Source organism: Nicotiana sylvestris, chromosome 11 (genome assembly GCF_000393655.2).
Source record: "Nicotiana sylvestris chromosome 11, ASM39365v2, whole genome shotgun sequence".
NCBI classification, from domain to species: Eukaryota; Viridiplantae; Streptophyta; class Magnoliopsida; order Solanales; family Solanaceae; genus Nicotiana; species Nicotiana sylvestris.
The window spans coordinates 44,567,695-44,594,430 of NC_091067.1; the positions used below are offsets into that span (position 1 = coordinate 44,567,695).

The 26,736-nt window shown below is 35.5% G+C and overlaps 1 long non-coding RNA gene across 3 annotated transcripts; it reads left to right on the forward strand.

The window, feature by feature from the left end:
- The first annotated feature begins 5,390 nt into the window (after window positions 1-5,390).
- LOC104224880 (uncharacterized) lies at window positions 5,391-10,047 on the forward strand. Of its 3 annotated transcripts, none has more exons than XR_011403765.1 (7): window positions 5,391-5,607; window positions 6,344-6,476; window positions 6,594-6,686; window positions 6,956-7,069; window positions 7,299-7,370; window positions 8,493-8,688; window positions 9,637-10,047. It is a non-coding gene; the product is annotated as an uncharacterized lncRNA (long non-coding RNA). The 3 variants fall into 3 exon arrangements; XR_710447.2 differs by having other exon boundaries at window positions 5,393-5,607; window positions 9,642-10,047; XR_011403766.1 differs by lacking the exon at window positions 6,956-7,069 and having other exon boundaries at window positions 5,392-5,607; window positions 9,642-10,047.
- The last annotated feature ends 16,689 nt before the right edge of the window (window positions 10,048-26,736 follow it).

Sequence of the window (26,736 nt, forward strand, 5' to 3'; positions counted from 1 at the left end):
GCCATCTAGTATAAAAATAAGAACAAGAATACAAGTATTATTCACAGCAGTAGACAACAACTTAATTAACAACCATCTTGTACATCAAACAAGGGTCACTTCTTTGAAGCAGGCTCTCTTGCCTTTTGCTCGAAAAGGCTTCCATCATAGACAGCTCTTACGGTTTCTTTCGTCAGTATGCCATCCTTATTTTTCCCTAAATCATATAAAGAATTCCAATCTACAGAAGCATTTGCCCTACACACAAAGTTGAGTTTTAAAAAAAACATAAGGAAAACAACCTCATCAATAAATGAAATAGGGATAATTGTACTTTTGGTCCATCAATTAATGTTAGTGTTTTTGATATCTCACTATTAATCAAAATATATATTCTTAGTCTCTTTATACATAGGAAGTGTGTTATATTTAGATTATTTATTTAGAGTACATTACCCTCGAATATGAAATAACAATACAAATTTAACGTAACACACGAGTCACCTAACAATACATTAAATTTGTGAAGATTCACAAGCAACATGATTAAAGGTGCATATTTCAATTAATTTGAAAATGAAATGTGCTTAACTACATATCACAATGGCCGAAATCAGAATTTGTCAATACTTTGGAGTCTAAAAATAAAAATTTCCCCAGGAAACAATAGATGGCAATGTAGAGAAACACTCTATACTAACAAATAACAATAACAACAAACAGGGAGAGGGAGGATACCATCCGAAGTAGTCCTTTGGTTCTCTTTTAGCCTTGAGAAGTTCTTTCACTTCGTTGTGTGTTGAGGATTCTGCATTTTGATTTGCATGCTGCTTAAATATCTCCTCAAACTTCTCTGGCACAAACCTTCAATAGTTCCATAAAAGTAAGTCAAATCTTGACATACATAATTCATACAAGTGTATTACTGTGCAGAGGTGGATTTAGAATTTCTAAAACATGGGTGTACCACTAAAGAAACGAGAATTGATCTATATTCCTTTGGATAAATAATTCAATCAAGTGCATCATTCAGCTTTTATGGAGCATGGTGCCAACAGATAATATTACTAATTCTAGAAAATACATACATAAAATACCTAGTTTGGCGGAAAAATCATGGTTCACATGCCCCATAAACTACCCTATAAATTTGCCCCTACTGTGCATATTCAGTGGCGGATGGATGCGCATACTATGAGTTCAACCGAGCCCAATATTTTCTTTACAAGAAGCATAGATATATAATGAGAAATTACTTAAATCTCTATAAATAGTAAATTTTGAACCAATAATTTCAAAATTATAATAAATTCGGTGTCTATTTCAGACAACCAGTTCGGGTTCATGCCGGGGCGATCTACCACAAAAGTTATCCACCTTATTAGGAGGATGGAGGAACAATACAGGGATAGGAAGAAGGATCACCACATGGTGTTTATTGATCATGAGAAGGCATACGACAGGGTTCCTAGGGAGGTCTTATGGAGCTGCTTAGAGGCTAAAGGGGTTCTGGTTGCCTACATTAGGGTGGTTAAAGACATGTATGATGGAGCTAAGAATCGTGTTAGGACAGTAGAAGGCGACTCCGAGCATTTTTCGGTTGTTGCGAGGTTGCACCAAGGGTCTGCGTTCAGCCCATTCCTATTTGCCCTGTGATTGATGCACTAACTCATCATATTCAAGGGGAGGTGACATAGTACATGCTATTTGCTGATGACATAGTTCTAATTGACGAGACACGAGGCGGCGTCAACGAGAGGCTAGAGGTTTGGAGACATACCCCTGAGTCTAAAGGTTTCAAGTTGAGCAGGACGAAAACGGAATACCTAGAATGCAAATTTGGGATTGAGCCGACGGAAGCAGGAGTGGACGTGATGCTTGACTCTCAAGTCATTCCCAAGAGGGGTAGTTTCAAGTATCTTGGATCAGTTATTCAGGGGATCGGGGAGATCGACGAGGATGTCACACACCGTATAGGGGTGGGGTGGATGAAGTGGAGGTTAGCGTCGAGAATTCTGTGTGACAAGAAAGTGTCATCGTTACTAAAAGGTAAGTTTTATAGAGCAATGGTTAGGCCTTCCATGTTGTATGGGACTGAGTGTTGGCCGGTTAAGAACTCACACATCCAGAAGATGAAAGTAGCAGAGATGAGGATGTTGAGGTGGATGTGCAGGCATACAAAGATGGATAAGATTAGAAATGAAGATATCCGACAGAAGGTGGGTGTGGCCCCCATAGAGGACAAGATGCGGGAAGCAAGACTCAGATGGTTCGGGCATATTCAGAGGCGGAGCACTGATGCACCAGTGAGGAGATGTGAGCGACTGGCTGTGGTGGGCACGAGGAGAGGTAGAGGGCGACCTAAGAAGTATTGGGGAGAGGTGATCAGGCAGGACATAGCGCGACTTAGGATTTCTAAGGACATGGCCCTTGACAGGGAATTGTGGAGGTCGAGCATTAAGGTTGTAGGTTAAGGGGAAGGTGTGAATATTTCTACAACGCACTAGAGTGAGACTAGCCAGTAGGAAGTTAGTCTTATGATGCTACTAGTCATCTACTGATGCATGGTTTTATCTGCTGGTTATTTTATACCTTCCACTTATTCCACCTATTTCGTATTTCTTATATTCATGTTATTTTATTATGATTCTACTGATGATACTAATATATCGTCTCTTATTGCTTTCTTGAGCCGAGGGTCTCCTGTAAACAGCCTCTCTGTCCCTCGGGATAGGGGTAAGGTCTGCGTACATATTACCCTCCACAGACCCCACTTATGGGATTATACTGGGTCGTTGTTGTTGTTGTTGTTGTTAATGTTTAAAATTTTAAAGGTTGAAAACATCAAATTTAAATCCGAGATCCGCATGTGTATTGTGACTTCGTCTATAGCAACCAGAATTTAGTTAAGGTATTCAAGGAATTTACCTCCCTTCAGAGTCATAGGCACCAGAATCACTGCCATGTATGGTATATTTGATATTTTTTACCACAATGGGGAAGAACAGAGACGGGCATTTTCCCTATGTGACACCAAAAGCATGTATTACAAATCAATTTATGAGAATATATTTTCTTTTTAATCCGTTCCAAAAAGAATAATTTATTTTAAAAAGATTGTTAAAATAGTACGGTATAGCCAGTTTTCGGACTGGTCATTCAAAATAGTCACCGTTTACGAAGTCAATGAAAAATAGTCACTATTTTGCTGCAACAGAGACCGATCCCGCATAATATACGGGAGTTCGGTGCATCTGTGTACGAACTCCAGCATATTATGCTGGACCGATATACTTTGCTGACTCCTGTATAATATACGGGAGACTGGAGCACCGGTGCTCCAAACTCCAGTATATTATACTGGACATTTATACTTGCTGGAACTCCAGTATATTATGCTGGAGTTCTAGTGTACTTATGTTGGAAGTCCAACATATTATGCTGGAGTTCCAGCATAGTTATCCTGGAACTCCCGTATAACATGCTGGAGTTCAAGCATACTTATGTTGGAACTCCAGTATAATATACTGACGTATTTTCCGGGTTTTGAACAGTGTTTTCGCTCAGATTTATCTTTACATGAAAAGTGGCTAAATTTCGATTACTTTTAAAACTGGTTATTTTTGAATGATCAGTTGTAAATCTGACTATTTTTAAATTTCTCCCAAAAAGATTTGACTCTTTTCTAGATTTAAATATAATTTAACTTCAACTTTCAATTCTATTATCAATGAAAAGTTTTTATAGACACATAGATACTTTGGTATATTTCACACCACAAGTTTCAAAAGAATTATAACCACACAAATATTATGTTTATCTAGAATCATAAATTTTAAAAGTTTTTATTTTTTTCTTAAATTTCGTGCTCAATCAAATAGATTCATATAAATGGGAGAAGAGGGAGTATGAAATTTCTCAAAATTATATTGTATGTCTTATTAAACCACATATAGAGAAAAAAATGTAGCAAATTAAAACCACTAATATGGAAATAATGTTGTGCATTTTCAAAATAAAAAATAAAAAAATAGAGCATTTTGAATTACCGGTCGGGTCTTGTGACTTAGAGTAATATGAATGAGGACTGCAGCAAACATTGACCGGAAAATACCACGCCCTATTTTTCTAAAAGCTGATAATAAATCCGAAAATATTTAGAACAAATTCATGAAAGACAAAAGCATATTAAAAAAAACATTTAGGAAAGAAGAAAAATCTTGGAAGGTTTCTGAAGGATAAGTTATTCCATCATTATTGATATCAAAGAACATGACATGCTTTTCCAAAGGAGTTACCTCATGATTATTTTCCATTATTCCTGCGCGGATATGCACATATATGAAATAGGACAAAAGACTAGAAACTAAAATCATAAAAGAGAGAGAAATTAAAATCGAAGAATGTGAAATAAATAGAAGATGAAGGGAGAACATAAATTGAAATTAACAATAACAACAACAAAAAACTCAGTATAATCTCACAAAGTAGAGTTTGGGGTAGAGTGAACGCAAACCTTGGTCCTAATTTGTGAAGATAAAGAGATTATTTTCGATAAATTCAAATTCCAATATAATTGTATCTTATATCTTCGTTTAGAAGTCATTAACTAGCGTATCAAATTCTTGTAATACCTATTACTTCGGTGTCCACTAAACCCTATAAACAATTGCGTTCATATTTCTCGTAGTTGTCAATTGCAGAAATTTATACATGGAAGTACGTACTATGCCAAATGCCAAATGCCAAATGCCAAATGCCAAATGCCAATTTCAAGAAAGATGAATATGCAACTGTACAGGTTGAGTAGTACTATTGTGCCTTTTATCCTCGACACAAAAAATTAAACAGATTACTCAATTTTGTAGAATACAATGAAAGGATACTTCTTTTCATCATTTTGAGATACATCGGAATAAGAACATTTTGATCTAAAAAAACAAACATACTAATTGAGGACAGTATTTGATTATCATAAGAGGGTGTACAATATACTAGAAGCTTTTGTTGGGGCACATGAATTGGACTCGTAACATGAATTTAGAACTATGAAATTTATTTCAAACAGTTGAACAAGCTAAGAACTCAAAAATTGTTATTCAGTTTATCATATTGTAACTTTGATACAACAGGACATTTGTGTGTGCGGAGGCGGATGTAGTGTACTGTGTACGGATTCAACTGAACCTATAACTTTTGACGCGGAATAAAAATTTATATATAAAAATTTATTAAAATCATAAAAATAATAAATATGAACACATAACTTTAAAAATATAATAGATTTGAAATCATAAAATTTAAATTCTGGATGCGCAGATATATGCCTCATACTTGAAGAACTAGTTTAACTATTTAATAAGTGAAAGCTTGGTTGGACGACGAAGGGTATTTTATTATCTATGGGCATTTTGTTATGTGTGAGACAGCTGGCTTCACCACAACTTTCTTCGAGATAGTTCCACTCTGATTTTCTTCGTTCCATTCTTACCCATTCCTTCTCCCATGTCTGATGTCTCCTCCAAGCTCTCTCCTCTAGGCAGGCTAAAAGCACAAATTTTTCTGAAGTTTGGTTCTCTACTATTGTCGATGATGAATCGATTGTGGCTGTGCATTAACTGAAGCTCGGTATGCCATCTCCATCCTTTTTCTCTTCTTATCTCTCTCAAATTTTCCGCACACTTTTCTTATTTCAGTGTTAAGTTTTTCTTAGTTGTCCTTTGTGTAATATTTTCTTTGCTCATGTGGTTTCATTTCTGATTTTGCTTCAATATTTCACGATTTTGTTTCCAGTTTGTTTACTCTCCAAAAAGGTAAAATCTCTCTTCTTTCTCCATCCGGGTCTCTTTGTAAAATTGTATTTGATTCGTATTTGACTTTTCTCCTGCTGGGAATTGATAACATGGTTATATTTTATTTAAATTATGCATTTGAAAAAAATTGAGTTTTGCGTCCTAGGTGTTCTCAAAATCAGACAAACCAGAGTAGACAATAGGATAATTGCAAGGTTTTGAAATGGAGAATCCAACTTTGATTTCCTCCTACCGTAATATCGGAAGCTATTAAAATCCTTTTTCGTTTTGGGGATTTGGCTATAAAATAATTTTGTATTGTTCGTTATTGCATGTTTAAATTAGCTCTCGATTGTTATTTTTTTCTTTTTCATCTTCGATAAAATCTATTACTCAGTCTTATTTTTTTAATTCGTCTGATTGAATGAATGCCAACTTTTGTCCTTCGAAGTTTTTTGTTTTGCATGTTTTGGGTTATAGTGTGTGAGCTCTCAATTGGGTTTGTTGTGAAACGCTTTTTCTTTTTCAACTATGTTATTTTTTGTTTATTACTTTTTCTTGATTTGCTAAAGGGTGGGCATGCTCGACTGAAAGGAGAGGAAAGCTTCTTCACTTTCGGCATGTAGCAATAGACAAGTGAGAATTTCAATCAGAAGAGCAAAGTATTGTGTCGAATGTAGTCAACAAATGGGGTTGGCACTTAAGGTACTTTTTGATCTAATCTTAGTCTTATTGATACTAAATTTTAGCAGAATCTTCTCTTCTTACCAAAATAGTGCTTTAATCATGAACTGCTATTGTTTGATGTTGATCTTCAACCAGCCTTTGGCTCAACAACTGGGAAGATACGGGTGAACAAGGAGAAAAATATTATCCTTTACTGCAGAGGAGATTTATGATATAACTTTAATCTAGGTACAAATTCTTGCTGTAAATAAAATTCAAACTAACAACATCTAATGGTTATGCTATCATTAAAGTTAACAAATTTCTACATGTTTACCACAAGATTGAACTTGCAAAAAAGTTTCTTTTCCAAAGGAGTCCCGGCCAATACTAAATATTCAAAGTTGGCTTACTCATGAACTGCTCAAAACCTAAGCTAAATAATTATTTGCGCGAACATCTGGAATAATGTATATTCTGTCATGTGTTGAATTGAAACATTCTTCATTCTCTCACAGCACCAACCTCAACTGACATTGGCGAAGGCAGCAAAAGAAAGAACCCTTTAGTTGTGACGATGAAGAAAATCTTTTGTTGCTCGAATGAAAAAGTAGAATTACCGACTGGACAAGGTAAATCATTGAAGATGAAAACAGAACTGGATCCAACGATGGAATGAACTAGTTACCAATAAATTGCCGTTTGTTACTCTTTCTATAAATAAATATATTTTACAGCTTTTTCTCAATCGCTCTGTTATGTGATATTACGTATAAGATGCAACTCTTCACATTAGTATCATAGAAACTTCTAGGTTTAAGTGGCTTTGACGTATTGTCTTGTTTGTAAAAATATTTGCAGGTAAAGCAAATCTCTGTTGCAGCTCACTTTTGGCTTTTTTGGCTTGTACATACTGCTGAGCTATAACTTAAGGTAAATATTTTGCTTATTTGCTAATCTCTGTTTTCAAACTTAGTGCATAATCTCTATCGCCGTCCTTTATTTGTTGGGGAGATTCTGAAATACTAAAAAAGTGCAACTCTTTCATATAGATAAAATTTTAAGACTGCCCTTGAAACATACTTGTTTAGCAATGGTGTAAAAAGAATGCGATAAAATTGCATGATTTCTATTCCGATATAGGTTATCGGATAATCTTGAGTTATCCTTCTGGTTAGGGGGGAACTGCTGGTGCTACTAATTTTCTTTTTTTAATAAGGTAATGTATTATTAGCAAGAATGTACCAAGAAGGTACACAAGAGTACAAACAGAGCAGACATCACCTACGAATAATCCCCTATTACGTATTTCGTAGCAGATTCAAAAATTCTAAGTACTGATCCTTACTATCTGATAAACACGTATTACAGTAGAAACATAGATCACGCAGTCATAAGTTCTTAGTTCTAGAAATGTGACACCGTTTATTCTCAAAACGAGCACTATTTCTTTCACTCTAAATGATCCGGATGCACAAAGGGGTGGTCCTCCCAAGCTGTTTTTGGAACGTTGCCATCGTTTGTTTCTGCCAGCTATCCATTAGGTTCCTGATATATGAAGGCATAGTTATAGTGACACCACAAAGATTCAGAAAGAGCGCCCAACATTGCTTAGCAACTTTGCAGTGAACAAAAAGATGGTTAACTGATTCCAAAGATAGGAGGGGCCGTTGATTGAACGGGAAATGACCTATTCTGCTTGAAGGATCTATTTTCTCCTAAGTTCCTTTCAATTTAGATGCCTAAAATTTATACCGTGGTCTCATTTGAAGAGGAAGATTTATTGTACTAGAATAGAAGGACATCAGTTTCTTCCCAAAATTTTACATATTCCTAATTGCTCAAGATTATGATTTATCCTATCTTGAAGAGGACATCATAGGAAGAAATGGTACCTTCTTTTCAATGCAAAATCTGATTGTACGTGCCTACATCTTGTTATAGGCTTTACTGTGGTCATTTCTGGTACTGCTATAGTTTATGGGATACCAATTGTATTGGGATTCATTAGCCCATCATCATCATGTTTTGCTGATACTGTTAGCGTTCTCATAGGACATTTAAACAGAAGAAACTCACTTTTGTGTGGAGAATGCAGCTGAGAAAGACTCAACTTTAGTCATTTATATGGACATGTCAACTCTTACCTTTCGTGCCTCAGAGTTGATCCATCATGAGTTGCCGCATAATACGTCAGCTATTGTCATCCAGTGAATAGACCAAACATCAAGCCAAACGTCAAAAATACACAGTAAGTAAAGTAGAACAACTTCTCATTCTTACATTTGTTTGTTAGATGTCTATACTGCTGCCTTTCTGTGCTACATTTAGGACAACAATCATTTATTTTAACAATTGCAAAGATGAGATTCATATATGCAATTCTTTCGGTAAATTTATGTGCTGGCATTTACAGATTTATTATTGCATTAATTTGTGGAATAAACTTTTAGATATCTGATAGTTTCTTTTCTGAAAATTATAAATTATTTTATTACTCGGCACCGAGTCACACTTGTATCCCTTCATTTGGTAACTTTATTTAAGTATCGTTGGTGCTCCTAAATTGGATTTCTCTGTTCAAGGAATTAATTATTATTTTGTTTCATTTATTCCTGATGTGCTTATCAAGGTTATGTATTGTTGGAAGCTTATATGTTCCTTCTTATTTTGTATTCTCATGAGTAGTATTGAAACACGATATGTAGAAACATATGGCTCCTGTAGTAAATCAGTACTCGAGAAGTAAACATAAAGAGGATCATGCAAAAAAGAATCTTGCTTTGGCCATACTATTTAGATGGATAAATTGCCTCGATTGCATCTTCTTATTTCATAATAAATCAGAATCTATTGTAATTGTAGGATATCTACCCTCTCTGAAGAGGTAAAAAATAAGTAGTGTTCCTCTTCGTTTGTTTATTGTATTACTAATAAAAATAGAAAAGGAAAATGAAAAATTCAATTTATTAATGTGCTATGGATATAGCTGATATCTCATATTTCAAATTTTAACAGGTAAATGAGCAACATAATAGATAGTCTGCAGCTTTTATCACATTGCAGTAAGATTAGTGGCTACTTTTTCAACTCTGGCTTACTATAGTAGCTATCAGCATTGTTACTCAAATTTAATTTGAACTTGTATAATTTCTGTATAAGCTACCTTAGTGAATTCTAACGTGATTCTCTTTGTTAGGGCAGAACTGAGGAATCAGAGAACCCAAGAGATGATGCTTCAAGGAAATTGCGTGAAAGAGACTGGAAAACATCTGTTGAAAACAATTGCACATGTCTATTTTGACTGAAACTTCATTCGTTGACTATGATTTATAATGTAACTTCTTGTGATTCTTGAGAACAAATACGAGGGAGCCAACATTTTTTAGTAGTACAAAGTCATGGCAATACAGTAGATGGCAGTCAATCAGGATATGTAAGTCTGTTTATGGCGTAAAGTGTAAACAAGGGTGGAATACATGTGTTTCTTTGATACGTGACTCTTCGGCCCGTGCTCTCATCTAGTATATAATAAGTGAAGGTTATGAGATACGACGAAGGGCATTTTTGTAATTTATGTTGCTTTCATTTGTAAACACGTGTTATTGTTTGTTTCTTGCGTCTCTCTGTGTTTATACTAAGGCTGCTCGGTGGGCCGGGCCTGAACCGGACCGGGCCCGCGGTCCTAACGGGCCTGGTGGGCCGGTCCTGGTGGTCCTGGGAAGCCCGTGATGGGCCGGTCTTCTAGTTTGAGCCCATGAGCCCGGAACCGTCAGGCGGGCCCAACGGCTATTTTTTTTTTAAAAAAATAAAAATAAAATTAAAATTCTCCAACGGCCATATTTAAAATCTAGCCGTTTGGGCTGAAAATATGACCATTTTAAGTTTAAAAAATGGTCATTTGGCCCCCAAACTTTATATAATTACACTTTTCCCCATTTCTCAACTATAAATACCCCCTCATTCTTTCATTTTTATTCAACCATTCATCAATATCTCTCAATATCTCTCAATCTCTCTACTACAATTACTTAATTTATTGTTGAAATTTCGTGAAAAATTGTGAAGTTGTTGAATTGAAGTTTTCAAGTGTTCAACGATTTTCAATTTTCAAGAAGTTGTTCGGCAATCCGGTAAACTCGTTTCAACTCTTACGTTTTAAGAATATATTTTTGTGTGGTTTAGTTTGCATAATTATAATTAATATGGCATTTACTTTGAAAAAAATGTTTGGTAAAGGAAAAGATAAAACCGGTGAAAGTAGTGGCCAACCAACTACCCTTCCCCCGGCTCCCCGACCTAGAAAAGATAAGCAAGTTGAAAGTAGTCGCCAACCTAGACGTCCTCCTCCTTCCGTAATTCTTGATAGTGATCACCCTTGTTTTCAATTTACCGATAGTGAATTTTACCATAATGTTGCACCAGGTGAAAGATTAGATGATGAAATTATGAATGCTCTTTATCCTAATGAAACCATCTTAGAAAATAATGAGGAAAATGAGGATGATGATGAAACCCAAGCACCGGATTTAGATGATACACCTACTAGTCCTCTTAATAACCCAACTGATGCACCGGTCGACCCACCTGTAGAAACTCCTACTTTTAATAGAGAACCTGCTAAACGCCTAGAAACATCATTAGTTTGGAATTTTTTTACTCAAGTAAGAGAACAAAATAAGGCTAAGTGTAAAACTTGTGGGAAATTAATGGTGCATAAATATACTGGAGACCGTAGCGGCACGGGTAGTTTGACTAGGCACATAAAAACACACCCTAGAGATAAGGCTAGATTTTTTCAAATGAAAGCGCAACTAGAGGGGACAAGTGTAGATTCTGCGGTTAACCCTAGTACAGGTTCAAATCTAGTTCAACCAGGAATTAACACTGTCACCGGAGGTATTTTATATTACGATCCAAATAGAGATCGTGAAGAATTAGCAAAGATGATTACTGTTATGTGCTTACCTTATACTTTTGCATCTAATCCTAATTGGGTTCATTATATTAGAAGAGTTTTTAATCCTACTTATAAAGGTTGGCCTCGCGCAACAGTTAAGAGTGATATTTATAAATTCAAACATGAATATGAACAATATTTGCGGTATTTATTTACTCATATACCTAATCAGATTTCTATTACTACTGATATTGGTAGAAGTGGTAATGATTGTGATTATCTAACTGTTACAAGTCATTGGATAGATGAGGAATGGATAATGCAAAAACGCATAATTGCATATAGAATAATTAATTCGCGTCACACAGGTAAGTTTATAGCTAACACTGTTGCAGATATTTGTAGATATTTTTGCTTTAGCGATAAAATAATGGCAATTTCAATGGATAATGCTTCTAGTAACACTAGTGCTATAGGCATGCTTACAACAACACTAAATCCTGCATTTACTAATATTTTCCATGTTAGATGTATTTGTCATATTTATCATTTAATTGTCGGTGATGGTATGCGAATATTAAACATAGAAATTGAAAAGGTTAGAATGGCTCTTAATTGGCTTTTTTATTCAAACCGTAGAAGTAGACTTAGAGAGTATTTTAAAAAATGTGATGAATATGGCCTTAGAGAAAGAAAGGTTCCTAAACCTTGCCCGACTAGATGGAATTGTATGTACGAAAGTTTAGTAGTAGCATATGAATATAGAAACCCAATTAATGCAACGTTTAATTCTCGGGTAGGTGGTGAGGATGATGATGAAATGCTTACTACTCAAGATTGGACGAATGTTAAAATTCTTTTAGATTTTTTAGAACATTTTCAAATTGCTACAAATGCATTTTCTGGGCAATATTATCCTACTATTTCAAACTGTTTAGTTTATATTGCAGCACTATCTGATTTGTTTGTTGAATTTAGTGAGGGTGGGGATATTTATGAACTTGCTATAAATGAAATGAAACAAAAGTTTAAAAAATATTTTTTTCCTATCCCTCCTATTTATGGTCTTGCTGCAATGCTAAATCCTACAATGAAATTGGGAGGTCCTCATTTTTGGTATTCAAATATTTATAAGGCTTTAGATCTTTCAAATGAGGAAATTGCTACACTTGCATATGCAAAAGCTTCAATTAAGATTAATGCTCAAACAGTTTATAATGCTTATCAACTTGCCTTAGAGCATGCTAGGCCAACTATTCCAACCCCTACTTCGTCTAGCTCACAATCGTCTAAAAGAGTTGCGGGCTTAAAAGCTCTTAAATCTTGGACGGAGTTCAGGGGGTCTCAAGGTGAAAATTATGATGAAACTTCACATCTAAATGAGCTTCAAGTTTATTTGTCTCAGGGACTTGAAAAGGAGAATCCAGACGGCTCTTTTGATCTTTTGGAATGGTGGAAGGCAAGGGAAAAACATTTTCCTGTTCTTGCAAGGATGGCTCGGGATATTTTATCAATTCAAGCTTCAACTGTTGCATCAGAGAGCGCTTTCAGTCAAGCAAGACTGCAAATAGGTGATCATAGAGCGTCTATGAGGGATAGCTTGGAAAAATCAGTATTGTTTAGAGATTGGATCCGCTCGGAAAGAAGAAACTTTGGAATTGCAGAAGCACAACCGGCGATAGATGAAGCTTATGAAGAAATGATAGCGGAACTTGCGGAGGATTCGGCTTCGCCCGGAAGTGGTGATGAACAAGCTTCTTTTCCACCACCACCAACGCAACCTCCTCCGAACCTTGAAGGATTTATGAGATTTGTTAGAGATAATACATAGACTAATATGTAACTTGTATTTTGGCACATCTTCCTTAGTTTTTTTTCCTTCTAATGGTGGTATTAGTACCTTGTTGTGCTCATTCCATTGGGGGAAGGATGACTAAGAAAGATATGTCATTTTTGGTAATAAAATTTATTGCTTCTACCCATGAGCTTCTTTTCGCAATATTTCTTTGTCTATACTTAGAATTATTTATAAGCTACAATATATACATAAGATACAATATATATACTACAAGACAATATATTATGCGAATATATATACATAAGATACAATATATATACTACAAGACAATATATTATGCGAATATATATACATAAGATACAATATATATACTACAAGACAATATATTATGCATGACAATTTAGTATTTTACTATTGTTTTGTTATTTTCTTTTTCGTCAAGCACTTTAATAATTAGATCTACATATATACTACATATATATTTTTAATATAGCCATGATACTACAAGAAATTGCCTTAAAAAAAAAAAAACCCCCGCTAGGCCCGCGAAGCCCACGAGCCCGACCCGTTAAGCACAGGACCATGTGGGCTTAGGCCCGTCACGGGCCGGTTCCACCCATTGAGCCCACAAAGACCGGGACTGCCAGAGCCCAGGACCACGAAGCCCGGGACCACGAAGCCCGGCTCGTTAGGCCCGTTAGGCCCGGGCCAGAATACAGCATTAGTTTATACCATTTTTGCCTTCTCCATTTTTCTTGTAGTAAGATATTTTGGTTTTTTCTTTGCTCAATCACATTCTTTCGAAGTCTTCAGTTTATTCTGCTTCACTGCATTCTGCCCGTTGCCGGTGGGTTTCGATTTTATTTTTGAGTTTTGGGATTTCCTTTAGTTTATTTCTATTTGATTAATTTGATATTCTTTCATATTTGTTGGTTTTTTCTGGTATTTAAGTTATAATTATTCTACATGCATCGAATTTTCACTTTATTGACAATGCCATCTCCGTAGTTAGCTTCTTTTACAACTTAAGTATACCCTCTATTGTGTCTATTCCCCATGGTTTTCCCCTTTTATGGGTCTTTTGATTAAATTTTAATTTTGGATCTTTATTCAAATTTAGTGTTTCTTGTCTTTGTCCTTGACGTGGGTATTTTCCCCAAAAAATTGTTGATTCTCATGTGTATACACTTACATTTACTATAAGGTGAAAGCAAAAGAATTGCAAAATATAGTTACAAGGAAGAAGCAGCCGAAGTTTCACATCTCAAAATTTGCTCTACCGGAAAAATTGCCATACAGTGTAGTGCAGGTAATCTCAAGTTTAATTTTATGTTTTAATCATATATTGGAATTAGCATATTCTGCTGCATTTAATTAATTATGTGTCTCAATATATCTTAGATTTTTTCAAGTACATGGTTCTTATTTTTCAATATGCATGTTGGTTTTGCTCTTTAGTCTTTTTTAATTTTTGGGTGAAAATAGTTGATTTCTAATATTGTCATCGTACTTCTAAACTTTTACCTGTTTTAAAGACAATTAAAAATGATGTGAGATGGTATGTATCACCACGTGGTCAGTTTATGGAGAAAGGTAATAAGTTATAGTTTGAATTACTTCGATAAGTACGGTGGCCATCAAAAGATGTATACACAATTCACAAACTCAATATCAAGTTGCAATTTGTTACGTACTTCCAGCTGAATTTCTTTCACAAATCTATATACTATATTAAAAGTACAAACGCCCTTAGCGAAATGTCGTTTGCCTTTTTTACCTTTTTAAAATAAATTTCACATTGGACAAAATAGTAATTCAAATTATTTCCTAATATTTAGAATTTAGTTCCTTAATTAAATTATGTATCAAGTCCTAATATTTAGGAATTCAAATCAATTAAGATTTTACCTTATTTAAATTATTTTTGCATTTAAATTTATTTATATAATTGTAATCATTCCATATTAAGTTCTTAATACGTAGGATTTTAACATCAACTAAAATTCTATTAATTAAACGCTCTAATAAACTCACCCAACACATGTACGTTCAATGATGGTAAGAAAATATAGGGGAACATCACGGAAACCATTTGGGTTAATTGATTTTTTTACTTTTAAACTAATTTAAATTTAAATTACCTTATATGAATTATTCTTTATTTTAGTAACGTGACATAATTGTCATTTTTTCATGTTATAATTCATAATTTAAAATTTGGCATAAACAAAAATTTAATGAGTTACTGTCACAATAAAATTAAATAATTAAGTCTTTAAATTAATTATTAGCAAATATAATCCAACTATTTTTCAAATGCGTCATCTAACTAGAATTAATTTTTTAGTTGACAAAAAACTTTGATAAACAAATTTGTTTCCACAAGATCAAGAAAATTGACGGTGAAAAAAATAGTAAAGAACGAATATCAATTATAATATTGCATTAAGAGTAAAATTAAAATACAAACTAAAATTAATAAGAATAAAATAGTAGACATGATTATCTACTATTTGAATTAAATCATTCCTTATTAGAACAATGTACGAACTCCAATATCTAGGTACTTAGATTATATTGCAAAAATATCTAATTAAATTTAAATTTGGATAAACTAATATTAATTAAGATTTGAAAGGGTGGAAAGGAGTTTCCACGTTTTAAATGCTTGGGCGAAATTATAGATATATTTAAATATTTAAAGTTTAAGCTAATAAGGATTAGAATCAAGAAAAATAAATTTTTGCTTTAAGGTTGAGAACCAATGGTTAGTTCTTAAATTAATTAATTAATTAATAATTAAAAGTATCCAATTCATTTTTTTTTTAAATTTATATAAGTAAAATTCTTTTTTAAGTTTACAAAACTCTTAGGCTACATAGATTTATTTCTATATATATAAAAAGGCATTAGTCATATCAGAAAATAGAGCAAAGTTAGTAATAGTATTAAAAGTCAAATTGATAAAAATACAAATTTGAGGCAATAAGGATGAAATATTAGTAGATAAAATTTATTTTAAATGTGAGTTAATATTTATAATTATCTTTTTGTTTCTTTTCACATTCATTTCAACAAGTGATAGCTCCTTATATATTTCTGTATATTAAGTTATTTTTGAAAAGATATTAACTCAACAATTATTCTTAGACTTTGCACCATCATTTATCAATTTTTTTGTGAGCTATAGGGCCAACCTTTTCATTCTCAAAATCTCTAAGATACCAAAAGATTCAATTATTCAACTTTTCAATTTATTTTATTTAACAAATCTTTGAAGAACCATAAAAGTATTTTTTGATTTATATGTTTCAGTATTAGGTAATAGTGTCACACCTCCTTTTTCCGGCACCGCGAGGTGCGTAGGGAGTTTTTTCCAATTAAAGGACAGTCGAAACGGGATTGGTTTAATTATTTCAGAGTCGCCACTTGGGAGATTTAGGGTGTCCCAAGTCACCAATTTTAATCCCGAATCGAGGAAAAGAATGACTCTATATTACAGTCTGCGTACCAGAAATCTGGATAAGGAATTCTGTTAACCCGGGAGAAGGTGTTAGGCATTCCCGAGTTCCGTGGTTCTAGCACGGTCGCTCAACTGTTATATTCGGCTTATTTATCTGATTTTTAATACAATTATGAACCATGTGCAAATTTTATCTTTTACCGCTTTATTATTATAATTATTATTTTTTTAGGAATGTGAACATCGCTTAAAACATATCTTTGGATTGTGTCACATGAAATGCACCCACAATACGAAACATATTTTATTTGATGTTTTAGGATTTAGATTTGGGTCGCATGAAATGCGCATCCGAGTTTAAGAAGGTAAAATTAATTAAATCGCGCCTAAAGAGTCTAACGCGTCATTATCTTTGGGGAAGGAAGTGAAATTCACTAAACAATCCATCCCAAATTCTAAGTAATTTTTTTTAATAATTAAATAAATAAATGAGATTGGAGAATCCTATAAATTTTGTATTATTTACATCTATTTATTTTTAGCGATATCCTTTAATAATATCCTTTAATGACTACATTTTTATTATTACTAAGTTTTTATACATATAAAATCAATATCTACATTCTTGAAAATGACATATTAAATAGAAGAGAAAAACAAATATTAACAGAAAGTAATAAAATTATAATCATAAATACAACATGGAATTATCGAAAAGTAAAAAAATAAAAAAAAACTAATTATCCCATAGTTGGATTAAAATTCAAATTATTAGTAAGACTTAAGCTTATTGAAACTAATTATTTACAAATACTGAAAATTGAAAGAAATAAAAATAAAAACTTGAGTACTAAATCATATTTCTAAAAATTTAAACAATTTAACATTAACTAACTTTGTTTTAATTCATCATGTCCTAATACTTGTTTGCAAACTAATTCATGTTATAACTGAAATTGACTACATGATTCGGATTAACTTATCGTTGACGAAAAACCTTCTGAATAAGGAACTTAGTTAATTTTTGCCAAACTGATTCAATAACGCCATTTTTACGTTATTTCTTCTTTTTTTTTATTAAACAATTTTAATTAATAATCAGGCTTAAATATATTTCCTAATAATCTGGTAAAGGCGTTATTTAATATGTCGCTATAATATGCCTAGTTATGCCGATGACAGTGATTTACAGAATAATAATACATGAATAACCTAAATACAATACAAAAATTAAATTAAACTAAATTAAAAATTTAACACTCCATTCTTCATTTCAGCTTACAAAATGCCAAAATTACAGTTGTGTACCTGATATTGTCAATATAAGAAGAAGAAAGTCAGCAACGTAATACGTAACACAGCAACAGCAACAATAACCAGCAATAACCAGTCAACGAAAATCCCAGTGACAGCTTTGAAAAATTCAAAATAAAATCCAGGAATGCCGAAAATAATGGACAGAAACCAAAGGAAATTTTCAGATTTTTGAAAGGCTAGTTAATCTTCAACCCTTAATTTCTACACCTGTATACCAGAATATTTCTCAGGTGTGTACTACTTTCTCTTCTAATTTTCAAATTTTTTTTTTCTTTGTATGTTTTTTCTTTTCTTGAGAGTTTCAATGTTTTTTTTTTCGGAATAAATGTTCAGCTTTTTTTTCAATCTCTTTTTTCTGTCTGTCTTCTTTTCTTGTGTTCAAGACTTCACATATATATATCCCATCCCATAAATCAATTAAAATCAATCCCTTTCTCTACCAAACCCATTATCTTCCCACTCATCCCCATTATATTAAAAAAACATATCACACCACCCCATTTCATTTTGTCCCCCATGCTTCTTTTAAAATAATGCAAGATTCCCCTTTAAATTAAATCTTGTCCCCCCTTTATATTAAATAATAATATCACAAACCACCCCATTTCATTTTGTCCCCCATGCTTCAAATAAACAATTACAAAATGTACAATTCCTAAACTACCCCTTCCGACCTTACTGAAATTACCAAACTACCCCTGAACGTATTACAAATTTACCAAACTACCCATCAGCTATAACACATCAATTAATCAAACTTAACCAAAATATAGACAATATGATCAATTTCTAACAATGTTCAAACAACAATATGAACACAGATGAACATCATAACAACAATATCATATGAACATGATTTTAACAATATTTCAACAACAAATCACATGAACATAAATTGAACAACCAAGAACAACTAAAATTTGATTGAACAATATTTTAGCAACAAGCAATCCTATTTTCGGATTCAAACCAACAACAAACAAAGTATGAAGATTTCTAAATTCAATCATATTGGACTTAAAATCAACTCTAACAACATTACAACAAACAATTCTTATATTAAACTTTAAACAAGATTATGAGAACAATTCAAACAATAATCATAAATGGTAAACAAGAAATCAAACTATACAAAAATTCGGATTCAAGAACAATCAAACAAAGTATGAACATGGATGAACTATTTTAAACAACAAACATGACGGATTAAACGATTAAAACAACATTAATAATTTCTGGAAAATATATAACAACATGAAACAAATTGAAGAAATAATCAATTAAATTTCAATTTGAATCTAACAAACAATCAAACTAACAAATTCTTACCTAAACCATAAAACAAACATGAAATGAACATGAAAAACCACTAATTAAATTTCCATTTGAAATCTGAAAATTAATTCCACAAAACATATGAACATAAACAAAACCAAAAATCAAATATCTACCGATTTTAGATTCGAGAAATATCAAAACGGAACACGAAAAAAAATAAAACTCAAAATCTACTAACCGGATTGAAACGACGAACAAGTGACCAACCAACAACGAACTCGAACAGTGATCGACGACATCGACCAAAACTCATCCATGTGCGCGAACTCGACTGGCGTTGACGCCGAAGTGAAGCAATAGTCGATGCAGCAGCGTGGTTTGTTTTCAACTGTTCGACGTGCACATAGAGTCGTGTGGGCTGGGAGCAGCTGCTTAGTAGAAGGAGGAGAAACAACATCAACGAGCCTTGATGAAGGTAGAAACAACAGCAGCTCGACGGAGGAATTAATGGCGATAGCCGCGGCGACGAAGAGAAGACGCAGTCGCGACAGCAGCCATGAAACGCGAGCAGCAGTAGAAGAAAGTTGAAGCAATAGCAGCGACAACCATGGCAGCAGCACGAAGAAAATGAAGCTCGCAGAACAGGAGCAGCTGGCCGCGACGGGGTTGTTTGGACGTGACTGAGTTTATGGAGCTAGGAGGAGGAACAGTGTCGACGGTGTGGAGGAGCAGCGGCTACGGTGTGGAGGACGACGAAGCAGTGGCTATGGCTATTCGAGCTGAAGAAGACGAAGTGAGGCAGCAACTAAGAGGATGCTGAAGCAGAAGCAACGGGTAGTCCATGGTCGAGCTTGAGCTTCAATGGAGAAACAACGTTGGGGCGATGGACTGTTGTGTCGTTTGTTTGTGTATGTGTGTGTGAGTGTGACGACGTGAGGGGGTGTTCGTGGTGGAGGGTGGTCGATGTTGGTGAGGGCAGCCATGGTTGTGCTTTGGAGTTTTGAGGAAGAAGAAGGAGAAATGGGGGGGGGGGGGGGCGGATGCTTAGGCATTTTTAGGGTTTACTATTCTTTTTTTTTTCTTTGTTTTATTTTTTGAAATGCAAGATAATAGGGTGTTGGGTTATGGACCGGGTTGACCCAGTTCGAAATGGACTGGGTCGTAGGGAAGATTGGACCATTTTTTGGGCCTGTGGCTTGAAGTTGAAGAAGAGGCCTAATTCCGATTTTCTTTATATTTTCGCTCTCTTTTCTTCTTTTATTTTTCTAAAACTAAATTATAAAAATACTTAAACTATTATTAAGAACTAAATTAAGTTATAAAAGTGCAAATTAACTCCCAATAACAATTAACGCATAATTAAGTATTAATTAAGCATAAAATTGTATATTTGGACATTAAATGCTAAAAATGCAAAAAATGCAAACGATGCCTATTTTTGTAATTTTTAATTTTTGTAAAACAAATTTAATTATTATCAATTATAGAATTAAATCCTACATGCAAAATGCGACATATTTTTGTATTTTTTATTAATTTAGCAAATAAACACGCACAGACAACTACAAATAATTATTCAAAATATCACAAAATTGCACACCAAAGAAAATCATTTTATTTTTGAATTTTTGGGAGTAATTCTCATATAGGGCAAAAAATCACGTGCTTACAGCTGCCCCTCTTTGCCCGGAGACACGAAGGGTTTTCGTGCAAAGATAAAGCGAGCGATTTTTGCCCATCCGAGTACTCTGTTGAAGCATTTTTTGAAAAAGATTTGACCGAACCTTTGCTTCAAAGGTTTCCTACATATCCTGGGCTAAACAGGAATCAGGTCAATGTAGTTCGGGAAGTCTTGGTAGCTGGGACTACCATGGGACTGCAAAGTTACTGCTGCTGCATGCTACTTTTACTGTTTGCTGACCTCCTTATTACACCATGCTAAAAAAAATAAGAAGCTAGACTAAGCTAGAAATTACAGAATCTTATCTGTTTTCCCCCTTGCTCCGGTTGCCTTGCTTTTTGTCGGTTTGTGTTTCCTCTGGTGCCTTTTTACCAAGACTTCTGGCCCTTGTTTTTTTTTTTTTTTTTTAATACCAGTTTTCGTCATTTTGTTCGGTCCGTTGGGGACATGGCTTTCTTCATTAAGCTTTTTGGCTGTTCCTCTTGGGACACGATTATCTTCATCAGATTCATCAAGACGCGTCTTTTCTTTCTTTTGACTCATGCGCTTGAATTTGCGCTGGGACTTCTTGTTGCCACCTTCTGCCTTCCGGTGTTGGGATTTTTATTGTTTACTGCTGGGGATTCCTGTTGTAACCTTCCGCCTTCTGGTGGGGTTACTGATTCCAAACTCTGTAATACAAGACTAAAAAGTTGCTTCAATGCAAAATTATGAAATGTATGCCCGCATTATACTGGTGGGCGACCTAGAGCTGAAAGTATTCCCGCATTTTACTGGTGGGCGACCTAGAACTTAAATGTATTCCCGCATTTTACTGGTGGGCGACCTAGAACTGAAAGTATTCCCGCATTTTACTGGTGGGCGACCTAGAACTGAAATGTATTCCCGCATTATACTGGTGGGCGACCTAGAACTGAAATGTATTCCCGCATTATACTGGTGGGCGACCTAGAACTTAAATGTATTCCCGCATTTTACTGGTGGGCGACCTAGAACTGAAATGTATTCCCGCATTATACTGGTGGGTGACCTAGAACATGAAATGAAAAGACAGAAATGTATTCCCGCATTATACTGGTGGGCGCCTAATTGGTAAAGAATAATTTGAATTTGTTTCCTCGATTCTCCGAGAAAATTTCCACTTGTGGCAGAAAATTTTATGCCCCAATTCTGGCGATCTTTCTTATGGCGTATTTTTAGGCCATCATCAACACTTTATTTTCCTGTTCAAATCAAAGAAAATTTAGTTAGTTTTTTTTTTTTTTTTTTTTTTGAAATATGGCGAATGGTCATGTCACTCCTGATGGGGATGATTGTTCCCTTTCCCTTATTCTTGTTCGGCGTTCTCAAAACTTGTTGGGGATGATGTTATTTGCTGGGGATAACATTCTGCTGGGGATGGTTTTTCCATTTATCCCTTCACCATTTTGTATCTCAAAAATTTCTGGAGGTTATTTTGCCGAAGATGAATTTTCCCTTCTTCCCTTCCCCTTCTGTGTTGTCCGACCACCTCGTAGCTTGGTCGATATTCGGTCGGAGTACTCTGGGGATCGTCTTGGAACTAGGCTTACAATTTCCTCAACATTTTTTTTTTTTTCGGCTCTTCCCCGTACTTTCCTTGCCATTTTAGGACAGTATTATTCGGCCTAGCAACCAACGTCTTTTGCCTTATTGCCCTCTTGCCTGACCTTTTCACTTTTTATGTTGTACCATTTTGGCAACTGGTAGTAAGCTCTGAAAGACCTTCCTTAAAACATAAATTTCTAGAAAAATTCTTTTAAACAACGAAATGAAAAGATAGAAAAATGAGAAAATCTTTCTGAACAAAAAAAATGAACTTATCTGGGTGATACAACCGATTCCAATGATCATGTTGTGCATTCCGGATTAATCAACCCAGTCTATTTGTGTCGATCAAACTTTCTGATGTCTTCACTTGCTGGGGATAAATAGGTGCCCAATTCTTCGCAAAATACGGATCTTTTCCGTCAATCTATCTTGTCGCCTTATAGTGCCCTTCGCGGGGTTTTCACTAACAAGGCTCTCTCATTTCTCACAACTCCCGTCGCCTTATGGTGCCTGTGAAGGTTTTCACCGATAAGACTCTCTCATTTTGTATTTCTCAGCTTACGTCGCCTTATGGCGCCTGTGAAGGTTTTCGCCGATAAGACTCTCTCATCTTATTTTCTCAGCTTGGGATTGGAGTGTTGCCGATAAGATTTATCTCTGCCGGGAATTCTTTTGGCTATAAATTCTTTCAATTCATGATCCTCATTCAGTCAGGGACCGATGTTTTATTCTTGGTTTTCATTTGCCTATCTTAACACCTCTCGGATACTGATCGGGAGGTCTTTTTTGGATATCAATATAGGTTTTAGAAGAAAAGGATATAAAATTCAAAATAACTTTGATGGGTAAAGTATTACAACTCTTGGAATCAAACTCTTTTTTTTTTCTTTCTTTTTTTTTTCAAAATTTAGAAACATAATTTCTGCCCCAGTTTTCTTACTTGGGGATTTTTCTTTTGATTTTTTTTTTTTTTTTTATTTTATTACCTTACGACCGAGCCGTGAGGCGCCTACGTATCCTCTTTGAGGAATCAGGTCGAACGTAGTTCACTGACTCCTTTGTTTTCTTGCGACCTTCAAAAAGTTTTTTTTTCATACATTTTTTCATTAATGATTCCAAGAGAGGGGTATAAAAAGATAAGTATGGCTCAAAGGGGTAAAGCAAAGGTTAAAAGTGTTTGGATAGAAGAAAGAATTGCCTCCGTCATTTCATTATCCGATAAGCACTAAGTACAAACAAACAAATAAACAACAAAAGAAATTACACATAATATCTTTTGACTGCATCAGAATTGATAGCCATGTCGACGCATCTTCCTTCAACATCCGTCAGACGTAAAGCGCCATTGGATAATACTCTGGTCACAATATACGGCCCTTGCCAATTCGGGGCGAACTTGCCTTTTGCCTCAATCTGATGTGGGAGGATCCGTTTCAATACTTGTTGCCCTACTTCAAATTTTCTGGGGCGCACCTTCTTATTGTATGCTCTTGCCATTCTCTTTTGATACAACTGGCCATGACATACTGCTGCCAATCTTTTTTCATCCATTAAACTCAGCTGCTCTAGTCGGGTTTTGACCCATTCATCATCGTCAATCCCGGCCTCAGCGATAATTCGAAGGGAAGGAATTTCAACTTCTGCTGGTATTACTGCTTCGGTTCCGTATACCAACAAATAAGGAGTCGCACCTATTGAAGTACGAACAGTAGTGCGGTATCCTAACAACGCAAATGGTAGCTTTTCATGCCATTGTCTGGATCCTTCAATCATTTTCCTCAATATCTTCTTTATATTTTTGTTGGCTGCCTCAACTGCTCCATTCGCCTTGGGCCGATACGGAGTGGAATTACGGTGTGTAATCTTAAACTGTTCACATACTTCTCTCATCAAGTTGCTGTTAAGATTAGCACCATTGTCCGTGATTATTATATTTGGGATCCCAAATCTACAAATGATATGGGAATGGACGAAATCCACCACTGCCTTCTTGGTTACAGACTTAAAAGTTTTGGCTTCAACCCACTTAGTGAAATAATCGATGGCTACCAGAATGAACCTGTGACCGTTCGAAGCTGCCGGCTCGATAGGCCCAATGACATCCATGCCCCATGCTACAAATGGCCATGGTGCGGACATTGTGTGCAATTCCATTGGTGGAGAATGAATCAGATCTCCGTGTATCTGACACTGATGGCATTTTCGTACGAAACTGATACAATCATGCTCCATAGTGAGCCAATAATATCCCGCTCGCAGAATCTTCTTTGCCAACACATATCCGCTCATATGGGGCCCACAGACTCCAGCATGTACCTCTGTCATCACTATCGTGGCTTGACCTGCATCAATACATCTCAGCAATCCCAGATCTGGGGTTCTTTTGTACAACATTCCTCCACTGAGGAAAAATCCATTTGCCAGTCGTCGAATGGCTCTCTTTTGATCTCCGGTTGCCTGCTCCGGGTATATCCCCATCCTGAGGTATTCCTTGATATCATAAAACCATGGCTCGCCATCCATTTCTTCTTCTATTATGTTGCAGTAGGCATGCTGATCACGAACCTGAATATACAATGGGTCAACATGGATTTTGTCTGGATGGTGCAACATCGATGCTAAAGTGGCCAAAGCATCGGCAACCTCATTGTGAACTCTCGGGATGTGTCTGAACTCCACTGATCGAAATCGCTTGCTCAAATCGTGCAAACATTGTCGGTATGGTATAAGCTTCAAATCCCGTGTTTCCCATTCACCCTGGATCTGATGTACTAGGAGGTCCGAGTCTCCCAAGACCAAGACGTCCTGAACATCCATGTCTGCAGCCAATCGTAGGCCCAAAATACATGCCTCATATTCAGCCATGTTGTTGGTACAATAGAAACGTAGCTGAGCTGTAACAGGATAGTGATGTCCTGTTTCTGAAATAAGTACTGCTCCTACTCCAACTCCTTTTGCATTAGCAGCCCCGTCAAAGAAAAGCTTCCACCCTGGTTTCTCATTCAGTTCTAACTCCTCTATATGTATCACTTCTTCATCTGGAAAATACGTCCTCAAAGGCTCGTATTCTTCATCAATAGGATTCTCAGCCAAGTGATCGGCCAATGCTTGAGCTTTCATGGCCGTCCTCGTCACATAGACAATGTCGAACTCTGTGAGTAATATCTGCCATTTTGCCAATCTTCCTGTGGGCATAGGCTTCTGGAAAATATACTTTAATGGATCCAGACGTGAAATAAGGTAAGTAGTATGTGACGACAGATAATGCTTAAACTTCTGTGCTACCCAAGTTAGAGCACAACATGTTTTCTCAAGTTGAGTGTACTTATTCTCATAGACTGTAAACTTCTTGCTGAGATAATAGATGGCTTGCTCTTTTCTTCCTGTGATGTCGTGTTGACCCAACACGCAACCAAACGAATGATCCAGGACCGTTAGATAAAGGATTAATGGCCTCCCCGACTCAGGTGGAACCAATACAGGTGGATTGGATAAATAACCTTTGATCTGGTCAAATGCCTCCTGACATTCTGCCGTCCATTCTATCGCGGCATCTTTCCTCAGCAATCGAAAGATGGGTTCACAAGTTGTTGTGAGCTGAGCGATGAATCTGCTGATATAGTTCAATCTTCCCAACAGACTCATTACTTCTGTTTTATTCCTTGGTGGCGGCAATTCCTGGATGGATTTGATCTTTGACGGATCCAACTCAATGCCTCGCCGACTGACGATAAATCCTAACAGCTTTCCAGATGGAACACCAAATGCACATTTGGCTGGGTTGAGCTTAATGTCGTACCTTCGAAGTCTTTGGAAAAACTTCCTAAGGTCTGCTACGTGGTCTTCCTGACGCTTGGATTTGATGATCACATCATCTACGTACACTTCGATCTCTTTGTGTATCATATCATGGAACACAGTAGTCATTGCTCTCATGTATGTTGCCCCAGCGTTCTTCAAACCGAATGGCATTACCCGATAACAATAAGTCCCCCATGGCGTAATGAAAGCTGTTTTCTCTGCATCTTCTTCATCCATCAAAATCTGATGATACCCAGCGTAGCAATCCACAAAGGAGCCGATTTCTCGCCCGGCGCAATTGTCGATCAAGATATGGATATTGGGCAATGGAAAGTTATCCTTTGGGCTTGCCCTGTTCAGATTACGGTAGTCGACGCATACCCTGATCTTCCCATCTTTCTTTGGTACTGGCACTACATTAGCCAACCAATCAGGATATCGAGAGACCCGAATAACCTTTGCTTGCAGTTGCTTGGTTACTTCTTCTTTAAT